The sequence below is a fragment of the Gymnoscopelus microlampas genome (genome assembly GCF_963454915.1).
Source record: "Gymnoscopelus microlampas genome assembly, chromosome: 5".
Classification (NCBI taxonomy): Eukaryota; Metazoa; Chordata; class Actinopteri; order Myctophiformes; family Myctophidae; genus Gymnoscopelus; species Gymnoscopelus microlampas.
Window position 1 is genome coordinate 49779964 of NC_139942.1, and position 12631 is coordinate 49792594.

General features: G+C 42.5%; 1 protein-coding gene across 1 annotated transcript in view; it reads right to left on the reverse strand.

Moving 5' to 3' along the window:
• lingo3b (leucine rich repeat and Ig domain containing 3b) overlaps positions 1-12631 on the reverse strand; it is a 109708-nt gene that overhangs the window by 96139 nt on the left and 938 nt on the right. The window lies entirely within an intron of this gene.

Genomic DNA, 12631 nt, shown 5'->3' on the forward strand with positions numbered 1-12631 from the left:
CTGAAGAAAAAGTATCAATACTTCAAAGAAGATTTACTCTGTAACAAGTAAAAGTCCTGTATTAAAAACGTACTTGAGTCAAAGTACAAAGTACAAGTACCAAAAGCAAAAGTATTCATTGTGCAGAATGTCCCATTTCACACGTTCAAAATGTATACAAATCTTTAGAAAATAGCAGATCTACAAGCTCACAATGCGTGATGCGACGTATTGTGAGCTTGTAGATCTGCTATTTTCCAATAGACGAAGTATACATGCTGAAGTGGTTAATGTATGCTTTGTAATAATAATCAAAATCTACAAAATAACTAGTAACTTTTCCAAATAATTATGGAGTGGAGTAAAAAGTACAATAATTGCCTCTGAGATGTAGTGGAGTAGAGGTAAAAGTATTGAATATTGTAAATACTTAAGTAAAGTAGAAAATACCTCAACACTTTACAGTACTTTACCACCAACCATCAGTACACACAGTGGGTTCAGATGTATAGTTCCTCAGCCACTCTACAGCCCTGTCAGCCATACTGACATCAGTGCATGAGCCCAACAGCAGTTCAAGGTCAACATAATTAAATGCCTTGGACCGCTCAGCACAGGCCACCACACTGCAGAATTAGTCCAGTCCCCTGCACCCTTCACATAGTCCAGTCCCCTGCACCCTTCACTATAGGACAACATAGTCCAGTCTCCTGCACCCTTCACTATGGCACTGGTTCTCAACCTTTTCAGGCAGCGACCCCCCAAAACAATCACATTTGAACTGGGGACCCCCCCACTCTAGTAAGCACTTGGAATTGTAGGAGTTGAGGCATTACATTTAGTTTGACTCGATTCCGCAGATAAATATTGTGAAAATAGCCGATTTACAAAAAAAATCTAAATATCAGATCTACAAGCTCACAACGCCTCGTGTTGCCAGGTGTTGTGAGCTTGTAGATCTGATATTTTCAAAAATGTTGCCTCTTTCTTATATTATTTGACAATTTGGCCAATGTTTCACCAGTTTTTATAGTGTAGTTTGTTGATTAGGCTACTTTTGATGCAGTAATGGGCTTTTTCTTCTCTCTTTTTTTGTGTGACTTCACCCCCAAAAGCATGCAGGGACCGCGCTGGCGGTCCCGACCCATAGGTTGAGAGCCACTGGACTAGGGGACAACATACACGAACTATAGTCTGAACTCCACATTTTGGGGTTTGGAGTTTAGTCTTTAGTCTACAGGGTCTGGTTAAAAACATGAGCAACTGGCTGAGCAACACAATCATCTGCAAGCCTTAAAATAGACGGTAAAGATCCAGGTTGTCGGTTCCAGACAAACGTTCTTGGGGATCAATACGTTTCAGCTCTCTCCACACCAGAAGTAGGTCTAAATTGGTCCCCAGGTGAGCGGGGTAAAGGATAGAGGTGTCACAAAGCTGCAATTGGAGAGCCTGCTGCAATTGTTTTTAAAAAAAAGTCCCACTTGATATAAAATGCTCATGGAAGTTCCCAACAATATCATCTTAAAGGAGTAGTTCACCCAAAAAAATACTTATTTTTTATCAATTACACACCCCTTGAAGCCTTGAATTCATCGAGATTTTTTTGTTTTTGTCACATTTCTAAACCAAGCATTTGATGACTGGCAGAGTCTGCGGTAGGAGACTCAAATGCAGGTCAATTGAGTCTCCTACTGACCAGCCACAATTATTGGCTTAGGAATGTGACAAAAACAAAAAAAGATCCATGAATTCAAGGCTTCATGGGGCGTGTAATTGATAGAAAACAAGTCACTTTTTTTGGGTGAACTACTCCTTTAATTTCTGTCGACTGAAATGTCTTCAGGGAGGCTTTAAGTGAAATCGGAACATGACAATGATTTGATTTTGTTTCCAGAATTTTATTGGGATTGTTGACATTTCCCTAAATAGATTTTAAATTAGTTTTCTGACTTGGATGTCTTATTCTGGATCTTGCGTTTATTTCTCGGAGCTCTAAAAGCAGTTCCGTCAGTGTTAGTGGATCTAATCTCGGTCCGGGAAAGGCATTCCTTTTTCCCTGATCAGATTAGAGTCTCTTCCCTGATCACATTAGCTCCTCTGTGAAACCAAGAGTTGACCCACCCACAAATAATGTGTTTAGACGGGCGGGCATGCTTACTGAGAATGGAGATATGAAAAAATATTTCCATGCACACTCAATGTCACTATTGTACAGATCATGCAAGAAATGCTTGTTCTTCAATTCAATCATTAAAAAAACATAACAAGGTTTAAAATGTTAATGTAGGTACAACATAATTGCATAATACTGCAGTCGAGGTATGGGGTACATTTAAAGTAGATTTGCTTAGATCTACTGTGTTGAGTATTATAGGAGGAGATGCTAATTAATACATTGCATGATTATTTAAATAATCACACAATTCCTTAGTGCAGTCGGAGGCAGAGGAACGTTTAGATCGCTCATGAGAATGAATTTGGAGATCAGAAAGCCAGGCGATGTCTTCTTTCGTGGCCGATATGGTGGCCTCTTTAACATGTACTTGGCCAGGACCTGAACTTTGCGAGGGTATGTTTTGCATCCGTTAAGTGTTCAAGAACAATTTCACACACATCCCTACAGTATCTTGGTGCTGAGCCAAACCGCAAGAACAGTGAAATCATTTAGAAAGACGGATCGGCTCACAACTCACTTTTATAACGCTCCAAACTTTATTCCTTCACGGTCCTCCTCTGGTTTAACCTTCACAATAAAGTTTGGGAGCATTATATAAGTGAGTTGCGAGCCCTATGTTCTTTCTAAACATATTTTGCAACGGAACCGTGGTTGCATATTCCCAGATAACAGAAGAAAACAGCAGTAGCAAAATAACAAACTTTATACATTTCCAGTAAATGCGTTGGTGTTATAATCAGCTTTTCTGGCTATACAGTACGAGGAGTACTTTCTCACAGTGAGAGAATGACTTATAGCTTTCAGAGATTGTAGGACGGGTATACAATAACAGCTCACTTCATGAGCTCTAAAGCTTTTGCTGTTGCGTGGGGGGAAATGTCTTATAATAATATATCGAATTTATACAGCACTTTCCTGAGTACCCAAAGACGCTTTACATGGAGGGCATGAGAAAACAACACATAAAAACAACTTTATATGGGGGGGGGAAACACTAAGACTAAGGAATAAAATCAATAAAACAGTGGAAAGAAGAAAAAAGAGAGGGGGGGGGTAGCTGGGGGTCTTGAAGATAATTACATGAGACCAGAAAGACCTAGAAGACACATGTCTGCATGGATTAAAGCAAAATGTAATCTCACAACCGAAAATGTTAAATCTCACAACCAAAAAAGCTCTCAATGCAGACGCATTGAGAGCTTGTAGATCGGCTATTTCTCTTACGCAACATGCTTTCATAGAAGACATGCTATGCTGGCTTCTATGGAATCCAAATGAGTGAAATCAGTCATGGCGACTGACAACTTTGAATCCACGTATCATAAGACTAAATACAGCGACAGATACATGATACCTGCGTAGGAAGACAGAACAACAACACATGAATAACAACAGCAGATGGCCTGGCTGCAGAGAGCAGCACTTGGCTTCATAGAGCGCGTTGTTTGAGAGAGAGTTCACAAGATGGAGTATTGTAGCGATGCTGCCCGGATCCAACATGCCAGCAGCATGCATGCATGTATGCCATGGGCCTCTGGGGGGCAAGGCACGGTTAGAATGCCCACTAGGGTTAATGCCAACCAGTGGTGGAAAAAGTGCTCACATGTTTTACTTAAGTAAAAGTATCAATATTGCAATGTCGAAGTACTCTGTTACAAAGTCCGGAATTCAAAATTTTACTTGAGTAAAAGTACAAAAGTATTGGTATGCCAACAACCTGACATTCAAATAAGCGACGGCCAGAAAAAGATATCATTTCACTGTACAGTATATAATTATGTAAAGTTTTCGTATCTTATATTAACCACTTGAACCCCATGCATCCATATTCTGGGAGGAACATTGGCCAAAGTGACACGTTGAGCGCGTACAGTAGATCGGCTATTTTACGCAAGGCACATGTTTTACGTGTGCACGCACACGCACGCACACACACAAACACACAGAGGTAATATCAAATGACCCCATAACCAAAACCTACACTTTTGTTGACCGAGGTCCCCCAGGAGTCTGTACTGGGCTAGCCTCGGAAACCCATGCCTTTTTTTTTTGAGGCGCTGGTACCGAGCGCAAGGCTTTGGATCCGCCCTTCAAGACCTTGGATAGGGCTGGCTCCTCCGGTCTAGTACTGGGGCTACCCCCTCTTTTGCTCCGTCTACGGTACACCAAATCTCTGCTGAAATAACCAATCTAAAAGCCTAACCCTTGTATACTGTAGAAGGGCTTTTGTTTCCACAGACATGATGCCCAGGATGAAGACGCTACGGGGGATAACGTCATTGTGTTTCAGATCAAGGTCACTTATCTTTACTAAGTGACCTGCAGTGCAACCGTCAGGCTGTGTAGCAACACTACAAAATGAACAGTCCATGTGCGTGTGCGTGTGCGTGTGCGTGTGTGTGTGTGTGTGTAATACAGGCCATGCATGTATTAGTGGCCGCTTGCCAAGGGCATCGGTTATCATTGTGTCAGTATGGCTATAATCTTCTACACCGACAGCCACAGTGTGTGTGTGTGTGTGTGTGTGTGTGTGTGTGTGTGTGTGTGTGTGTGTGTGTGTGTGTGTGTGTGTGTGTGTGTGTGTGTGTGTGTGTGTGTGTGTGTGTAATTGCACAGAGGAATCCTTCATGTCTTTGAAGCAGGATTTTTCAAGGTCAACAACACACACATACGTACATGCACACCCTTACATGCACGTACTCCACACACACACACACAAACACACACACACACACACACCAGGTGCACACTCAGATCAAGAGCCTAATCAACACACCGAGATCCCTCAGTCAGCATCCCATAAATCCTCTATCATCTCCCTCTCCCTATGTCTTTCCCTCTCTCCCTCTCCCTCTCCCTCTCCCTCTCTCTCTCTCCTCAGACTACATGAAATACAAGCATTTCCTTAGACTGTCTGACATGTGCGTTTTTTCATTTTTTTTCATCCCGCGATTTTGTATTTTTCACCCGGTGCCAATTTTCTAAGTTATCCTGGGCGCTACACTCCCCTCACCAGCCTAGGGAGGCCAGGGCCAAGCTCATGCACGCTGATGACGGGGACCAATCAAACCCAGGACCTTCTAGCTGTGAGGCGACAGCGCTACCGACTGCGCCACCGTGCCCCCTCTTACAAATCACAATTTAATAATTAAATGAATGTATTAACATTATTTAAAAGTTTTGAAAATAGGGCTTGAGTGGTGATTAAATGCCCAGTTTTTCATTTATTTCCCCCACAAATCGAACCCTCTCTGACTCCCCCCCCCCCTCTCTCTTCCCCCCCCCCCCCCTCTCATATAAGTATTCATCACCATGCCAACAGAGAGACTATACGATACATTTCACCAGTTCAACCCTCTTCCATTTCTCCCTGGCAGCATCCCAAAAAATAATGAAAAATAAATAAATAAACAAACTCACACACGCACACCTTTTTTTGCGATGGCCTAAATTCCTCGCAGACACCCACCCACCCGTCTCCCTCCAGTGCTATTTTCATTCCTACAGCGTGCACGTCTAAAAAAAAAAAAAAAAAAAAAAAAGCACATTTGTAGACAAGGCAAGCCGTCTGAACAAATGGGTCAGTCGGACTCTGCCTGTCTGGGGTTCATCGTCTCGCAGGACGCTGCACCCATCAGCACCCAATTTTTATGCTGGCACGATGCCAGCAGGCCAAGGAAGGAAGTAGGTTATACCTCCATGCATTTTATAGTTCACATAATGTTTAATACCGCTTGGAGATATTAACCACTTAAACCCCCTCGGGGTCTTTTCTGCTATAGAGCACCGAAGTCTGACGTAATTTATGCATCCTACTAGCCTGGTAAACCCTCCCTCCGGAAATCTCATTTTCATTCGATGTCAGGAAGGAGTCTGGCATGATCGCCCATTCTGCAATATTGGCTGCGGGCTGGAGTTGGGCGGGAGTAATACCGTTGACTGACAACCCCTTCAGCCAATGATCGTTTTTCCCCTTCAGCCTATTGCAGTGGATTTTTACGACCTCCGTCACTAATATGACGCAGCGGGACTTTTGAGACGGCCCAGCCCAAAATAGGTTGCCTTATGCGGATACATGCGTGTCACAGCCCGCCCCTCCCGGTTCTCTGAATTTATATTTTTAAATAGGCTCTGTCATGATTAATTGACCACATATATGAAGTTAAACAACTAAATTCTATCCAAACGATATCTTAATAGTAAATTCCGTGCCTCAAAAAAGAAGTTTGAGACCGTTTTAAAAACTAAAGTAAACAGTGAAGGCACTCGGACAACAACAATGGCTGCCGTTCGTCTTTTTTCGGCGTCACTCAGGCTGCACTCGGCTTCATTCGGGCTCACTCGAACTCGCCACCTGATTGGCCAACGTAAGCTGTCAATCACAGAACGATGAGCGACGACGCTGATAGGCGCGGTTAGGTCCTGATTTCGCTGGAAACTCCCCAATATTGCAGAATGGGCGTTCATGCCAGACTCCTTCCTGACATCGAATGAAAATGAGATTTCCGGAGGGAGGGTTTACCAGCTAGCATCCTACCTGGTTCGCGGTTTTCGACACCCATTCTGAATTCCCATAGACGTATTTAATATCGCATCAAATAAGAGCTGTGTTCCAAAAATAAACAAATGACCCCGGCGTTTTGACTCTTATGGATATGAAGCATCAACTGACGGTGAAAAAACGATAATGTTACTTCTGCCGAATTAGTTAAATTTTCACCAGAAACAGACTGTATCAAATATAAGTGACTGACTATCATAAACGATACAGAGCCACCTCCCTGACAATATCGCCGAGACAGTTTGTTTATTTTTGGACCACAATTCTTATATGAGACGATTCTAAGATGACCCAATGTTATTCTCCATAGAGAAATTACTTTACGAACCAGGGGATGAACGAGTGACGTCAGGACTTCTGTACTCTATTGTGGGGAAAGCTTTCGGTGAAAGCAGCCCATCGACAAGCTCACGACTTGACTTCAAAAAATGACTTCTGAGCATGGGTACAACACCAGAGGAGCAGCTTCTGGTAACATAAGAACAAAAACAGCACCAACAACACATTTTCTAAAAATCACTGTTTTTTAAAATCAATGTTTTTGTTCCAAAAACATTGGAACAAAAATGACCAAGGTATGTGTATAGGTCAACAGAACTCTGGAATGCTCTGCCCAAAAACATCTTATCTAAAATCCATAACAAAATTACTTAAAAAAAAACACATCAAGAGATATCTTGCCAAGTAACTTCTCAAGTATGTAATTGTTATTTGTGTATTTGTTTAATTTGACTGGACTGCTGGATTTGATTTCATAAGGTTAATTTGTATTTTTTTATTCATTTTTATTGTTTGTTTTTTTGTTTGTATTTGTAGTTGTACATTTGTATTGTATTTTATAAACAACACGACGCATTGCGTATTTTCTGTGAAAGCCTTCCCCACTATAAGGATACTGGGGTTTAAAAGTTGGCGATAAGCTATATTGTTTTTGTTAAAGTTAGCGTTAAACAGCTCTATATTATGATGATAAAGTGCTCATTGCTATAGAGTGTTACAGCAGTAACAGGGGTCGCTCCAGGTCTTTGGTAAACCAAAAGAAAAAATGCAATTTCAGATCGGGATACCAATTCTATCCAATCAGGAAAGAGAACTCACACGAGATACACAAGCATCACCAATCAAGTGAAATTGGAAGTGATGACACAAAGCAATGAACAGCACAAAAACTGAACGCCGTGGAGCACTATAAAATAGAGGCTGATAAATGGGTACTCTCTCCTGATTGGTTGAATTTGGCAACCCACCTGAAAATGCATTTAGCCTACTGTTTACCAAAGAGCTGGAGAGAGCCCACAAAGTCCCTACTGTAGGTCAACATGAAGTCCTACTGTAGATCCATTATGTAGACAAACATGTTATTAGTCCCCATCTCATTGTCTCACCACTAGATCTACTCCACTCTCATCCTATTTGTTTTTATTGCCTCGTTATTGTCCTCCTAATACTCTCATCTCTCATCTCTCTCTCTCTCTCTCTCTCTCTCTCTCTCTCTCTCTCTCTCTCTCTCTCTCTCTCTCTCTCTCTCTCTCTCTCTCTCTCTCTCTCTCTCTCTCTCTCTCTCTCTCTCTCTCTCTCTCTCTCTCTCTCTGTGGTGTGGCCGTAGCATAGTAATGCTGCACAGGAAAACGCTGAGTGTTCCTTTAACTCTGAAAGATGTACAAATGGACCCGGTCCATTTGTACATCTTTCAGAGTTAAAGGAACACTCAGTGATTTTATAGTGGATGCCTTCAGGCGGGCGTCAGAGCACTCCTCTAAAAGGGTTATGCAGGTTTATGTGAGTGTGTAGTTGCGTGTGCCCGCGTGTGCCCGTGTGTGTGTGTGTGTGTGTGTGTGTGTGTGTGTGGGGGTAATTTGTGTGTGTGTGTGTGTGTGTGTGTGTGTGTGTGTGTGTGTGTGTGTGTGTGTGTGTGTGTGTGTGTGTGTGTGTGTGTGTGTGTGTGTGTGTGTGTGTGTGTGCCCGTGAGTGCGCTTGCTGTTGTAAAACAGGTTAAAGGTGAACTCATTACTTGTACAGACAGATGTAAGAGTGTGCACGCCAATAAAGTCTAGGAGAGAGAGAGAGAGAGAGCGAGAGCGAGAGCGAGAGAGAGAGAGAGAGAGAGAGAGAGAGAGAGAGAGAGAGAGACACACACACGCACACACGCACAGAGGTAGAGGTAGAGGTGGGGAGGAGAGAGAGAGAGAGAGAACAATATCCAGAATGAGAGACAGAACATTTAGTACATCATAGAGATGCCTCCAGCTGTCCCAGTGATGTTATAGAGCCAGAGAGAGAGAGCTGTGCCCACTGGCCCATCTCCATGGTCTGACACCCTCAGCCAGCCATGCTGCCCATATGTCAGAGACCCTCTGCATGCCAGGCCCTCCTTTACAGTCGTGGAAGAAGTACTCATATATTTTTACTTTTAAGTAAAAGTAGCGATAACCACAAAATGTCAAAATGTTACTTGAGTAAAAGTACAAAAGTATTGGCATCAAAATGTACTTAAAAGTATCCAAAAGTAAAGAATGTAATAGAATGTTTGAAAATAGCAGATCTACAAGCTCACAACGCGTCGCACCACGGCACGTTGTGAGCTTGTAGATCGGCTATTTTCAAACAGCCTACTGTATGTATAAGATAGGGCTAAAGTTGTTACTGTATGTTTTATAATATAGTAATCTATACAGTATCTGCAAAGTAACTAGTTACTAAAGTTTTCAGATCGTAGTGGAGTAAAAGTACAATATTTGCCTGTGAGATGTAGTGGAGTAGAAGTAAAAGTATTGCAAATTGGAAAAACTGTACTAAAGTAAAAAGTAACAAAAAAATTGTACTTAAGTACAGTACTTGAGTAAATGTACATAGTTACTTTACACCACTGCCAGGGCATTTGTCCGGTGAGGAATTCTATTAGGGAACGCCAATAAAAGACATAACATAAACACTGCGTGCATTGGCACCTTGTGGCATAAAGAGAAGTTTAACACGGACCACATAACATACTAACCACAATGACCCGGGTTTGAATCCAGCTAAAGGGGGGGGGGGGGGGGGCAGTGACAGTGTCAGATGCAATCACCGCACCTGTCTCTCTACATTATCATATGAAAGCTACCCTCTGGTTGAACCCGGGGGGTCTGCCACGTGATAAAGACCACGCAGGCATCTATAAAACATGCTCTGACTGCCAAGAGCCGTATAGGTGCCCTTCCTTCCGCTTTGGTCCAGGGTGGATATTGAACTCATGAGCTTTGGACAGTACTACCTGTCAACCAGGGTCCACAAGTCTAAATGGATGTGATAGATATTAAAGCAATAAGACCCAAGAAGATGTGGTTTACACCACGTGATTTTAGATCAGCTATACGTTTTTTTTTATAGCGCCTGAAACCCCCTTAGCTGTTAAAGCATTATGGCTTTATGTGGCTTGTTACATTTTCATTACCAAATATAGCAACATGCAAATTATAGATATGTTCCTTTTAAAACGGTTTCTAATATCAATTTTCACTACAGTATATGAATATTTTCCTGTGAATGCCTGAAGCTGCTGTGAAAATGCATGGAAGACGATATGCAATATCTGCCTTCCTTTGACGGGATTTAAAAATTAATGCATTTTATATAAAACCTTACACATGCAGGATGAAAAGAGCGCTCCTTTTACTAAGGTATGTGTGCGTGTGCGTGTGCGTGTGCGTGCGTGCGTGCGTGCTTGTGTGCGTGTGTGTGTGCGTGCGTGCGTGCATGCGTGCGTGTGTGTGTGTGTGTGTGTGAAAATGTGAAAGTGTGAAAGTGTGCAACAAATACACAAGGTATAGGGAGCATATTAGCACTTGTGATTTTGCTTTTCCTAAAGGTAAGCCCTTAGGAAGAATCTAAAGCACATAATGGTAACACATCCATGGAACGGCACGGTGAATTATTGTAAACAACATGTTTACAAGCACAGTGACAAATGGTCCAGGGGTGTGTTTATCCAGCATTTTACAACGGGCACTCAGCCAAATCAAGCAACGGAACAATCAATTTCATTATACTGTATGTTGTATATTAACATCCTAATCCCACATTTTAATCATTAATCATACATCCTGGATCGCAGCTTTAACCCATTAAGACCATGCGGGAACGCATCTGTGTCATTTTTTGATTTCTTTGGCTATTCAGAAATAGCAGATATACAAGCTCATAGTGCTTGTATCTGCTATATTTTTTTAATCGTGAAAATGTGTGCAAATCTTTGAATATATATATATATTTTTTTAAAGCAAACATTTTTAACTCAAATCTTTGTTTCTGGGGGTCCCTGAAACAACATATTTTGAGATGAGGGGGGTCGGCGAACAAATCCTTTTGGGGGTCCTTGAAATTAAAAAGTTTTGTTCCAGGGACCTCCCCAGAAGCAAAGATTTGAGTTAAAAATGTTGTTTAAAAAATAATATATGTATTCAGAGATTTGTACAAATCTTCCGCCATTTGCTAGATCTGCTAAAAAAAATAGCAGATCTACAAGCTCGTATAGAGCGGCACTCGGTGCCGCTCTATACGAGCTTGCAGATCTGCTATTTTTGAATAGCCAAAGAAATCTAAAAAATGACACACAGATGCGTTCCCGGGTCTTAAAGGTTTAAGTGAGGAACGCGTATACATCGTCGGCAGAAGGATCAACATATAAACGAATGATGAAGCACATCACATCACCGCATGACCGAACCAATGTTTAGTCATTATTTAGGTCTGGGTCTTCCTGTCTAAACCAGTTCAGAAAACATTTCCTCTGGGAGAAGATGGAAGGCAGGTGGTCACGGCACAGTCTACGCCGGGAGGAGAGAGAGATAGAGGAGACACGCAGGCTATATAGCGAGACGCTCAGCGTATATAATTGCTCAACGGGAGCATGAAAATAGAGCGGGGCGACTAACAGGTGTGCGCACCGTATGCAATCAGCGGGAAGGAAGCGAGGTTACGGAGAGAGGTGACAGCCCTATAATTGGAACGGGGGGAAAATGGCAAGTATAGGAACCGACTCGGATGGCGGGAAGAGGAGTAGACGAGAGAGAGAGAGGTAGAGAGAGAGAGTGAGAGAGTGAGAGAGAGGGGGACGGCGGGCTCGGCTGGCTTGACATAACGGTCATATAACTTGAGAGCCAACAGAGACAGAGAGAGAGAGAGAGCCTCGCACACGTAACATGCAGCCTTGCATGTCTACTGCGAGGTATGTGACATATGTAGACACGTGGTCACGCATGCCTTGTTGTCCCCACCACGTCTATGCGGCACAGAACAGAACAGCACGGCACGGCACGGCTCAACAACCGCCAGTGTTGCCACATCCAGAGAGATATACAGTAAGCAACCAGGTCAATGAAAACAAGCCCAAATAAGCCACTTAGAAACAAGCCCCCGCCCAAAAAAAACACAACCAGAAACTTTACAGAACAACAAGCCCAAAGTCGCTTATAATAAGCAGACAGGGCAACACCGCACAAAACCTATATCGTCCTTATTCTATTGTATTCTGGACATAATTATACAGTAGGTGAACATTTGGGTGAAAATAACTTGATCTACAAGAGCTTGCAGATCAGCTATTTGTCACTATTTGATGTACAACACATTATGTACAGTAGTACATCATTTAAGTGATTAAGTAACTGGCACAATTTCCAAACTATAGCGCTCACAAGCAACACGTGAGGTTGAAAGCTGTCGGCATTTTCCTTCACACACACACACACACAACGAACAGTAGTGAAAACATTGCATCAGAGCTGAAACCGGTAAAGTTGTGTTATTATTATGAAGCCATAGATTGCATGTTGTTGCTCAGATCAATACTGGAGCCCTGATACTGTAGTACATCCAGATCCATGCCTGTTGAACGCCGGAGACTCAAAACAAACAAGAAACACAGAGAAACTCCT